This window comes from Zalophus californianus, chromosome 6 (genome assembly GCF_009762305.2).
Source record: "Zalophus californianus isolate mZalCal1 chromosome 6, mZalCal1.pri.v2, whole genome shotgun sequence".
Taxonomy (NCBI): domain Eukaryota; kingdom Metazoa; phylum Chordata; class Mammalia; order Carnivora; family Otariidae; genus Zalophus; species Zalophus californianus.
The window spans coordinates 25,442-27,892 of NC_045600.1; positions in this window are offsets into that span (position 1 = coordinate 25,442).

Genomic DNA, 2,451 nt, shown 5'->3' on the forward strand with positions numbered 1-2,451 from the left:
CATTGAGGTTTTGATTTGGATTTCCCTGATGCCAAACGCTGTTGAGCACTTTTTCATGTGTCTGTTGGCCGTTTGGATGTCTTCTTTGGAGAAATGTCTGTTCATGTCTTCTGCCCATTTCTTGATTGGATTATTTGTTCTTTGGGTGTTGAGATTGATAAGTTCTTTATAGATTTTGGATACTAGCCCTTTATCTGATATGTCATTTGCAAATATTTTCTCCCATTCTGTCAGTTGTCTTTTGGTTTTGTGGACTGTTGGTTTTGCTGTGCAAAAGTTTTTTATCTTGATAAAATCCCAATAGTTCATTTTTGCCCTTGCTTCCCTTGCCTTTGGCGATGTTTCTAGGAAGAAGTTGCTGCGGCTGAGGTCGAAGAGGTTGCTACCTGTGTTCTCCTTTAGGATTTTGACGGACTCCTGTCTCACATTTAGGTCTTTCAACCATTTAGAGTCTATTTTTGTGTGTGGTGTAAGGAAATGGTCCAGTTCCATTCTTATGCATGTGGCTGTCCAATTTTCCCAACACCATTGTTGAAGAAACTGTCTTTATTCCATTGGACATTCTTTCCAACTTTGTCAAAGATTAGTTGACCGTAGAGTTGAGGGTCCATTTCTGGGCTCTCGATTCTGTTCCATTGATCTATGTGTCTGTTTTTGTGCCAGTACCATACTGTCTTGATGATGACAGCTTTGTAAGAGAGCTGGAAGTCCAGAATTGTGATGCCGCCAGCTTTGCTTTTCTTTTTCAAGATTCCTCTGGCTTTTCGAGGTCTCTTCTGGTTCCATACAAATTTTAAGATTATTTGTTCCATTTCTTTGAAAAAAGTGGATGGTATTTTGATGGGGATTGCATTAAATGTGAAGATTGCTCTAGGTAGCACTGACATCTTCACAATGTTTGTTCCTCCAATCCATGAGCATGGAACATTTTCCCATTTCTTTGTGTCTTCTTCAATTTCTTTCCTGAGTATTTTATAGTTTTCTGAGTACAGATCCTTTGCCTCTTTGGTTAAATTTATTCCTAGGTATCTTATGGTTTTGGGTGCAATTGTAAATGGGATCGACTCCTTGATTTGTCTCTCTTCTGTCTTGTTGTTGGTGTATAGGAATGCCACTGATTTCTGTGCATTGATTTTATAGCCTGCTACTTGACTGAATTCCTGTATGAGTTCTAGCAGTTTTGGGGTAGAGTCTTTTGGGTTTTCCACATAAAGTATCATATCACCTGCAAAGAGTGAGAGTTTGACTTCTTCTTTGCTGATTTGGATGCCTTTGGTTTCTTTTTGTGGTCTGATTGCTGTGGCTAGGACATCTAATACTATGTTGAATAGCAGCGGTGAGAGTGGGCATCCCTGCCACGTTCCTGACCTTAGGGGAAAGCTCTCAGCTTTTCCCCATTGAGAATGATATTCGCGGTAGGTTTTTCATAGATGGCTTTTATGATATTGAGGTATGTACCCTCTGTCCCTATACTCTGAAGAGTTTTGATCAGGAAAGGGTGCTGTACTTTGTCAAATGCTTTTTCTGCATCTGTTGAGAGGATCATATGACTCTTGTTCTTTCTTTTGTTAATGTATTGTATCACGTTGATTGATTTGCGGATGTTGAACCAGCCTTGCAGCCCAGGGATAAATTCCACTTGATCATGGTGAATAAACCTTTTAATGTACTGTTGGATCCTATTGGCTAGTATTTTGGTGAGAATTTTTGCATCCATGTTCATCAAGGATATTGGTCTGTAATTCTCCTTTTTGATGGGATCTTTGTCTGGTTTGGGGATCAAGGTAATGGTGGCCTCATAAAACAAGTTTGGAAGTTTTCCTTCCATTTCTATTTTTTGGAACAGTTTCAGGAGAATAGGTATTAATTCTTCTTTAAATGTCTGATAGAATTCCCCTGGGAAGCCATCTGGCCCTGGGCTTTTGTTTCTTGGGAGATTTTTGATGACTGCTTCAATTTCCTTAGTGGTTATAGGTCTGTTCAGGTTTTCTATTTCTTCCTGGTTCAGTTTTGGTAGTTGATACATCTCTAGGAATGCACCCATTTCTTCCAGGTTATCTAATTTGCTGGCATAGAGTTGCTCATAATATGTTCTTATAATTGTTTGTATTTCTTTGGTGTTGGTTGTGATCTCTCCTCTTTCATTCATGATTTTGTTGATTTAGGTCATTTCTCTCTCTCTTTTTTTTTTTTTTTGATAAGTCTGGCCAGGGGTTTATCGATCTTCTTAATTCTTTCAAAGAACATGCTCCTAGTTTTGTTGATCTGTTCTACTGTTCTTTTGGTTTCTAGTTCATTGATTTCTGCTCTGATCTTTATGATTTCTCTTCTCCTGCTGGGTTTAGGCTTTATTTGCTCTTCTTTCTCTAGCTCCTTAGGTGTAGGGTTAGGTTGTGTATTTGAGACCTTTCTTGTTTCTTGAGAATGGCTTGTATTGCTGTATACTTTCCT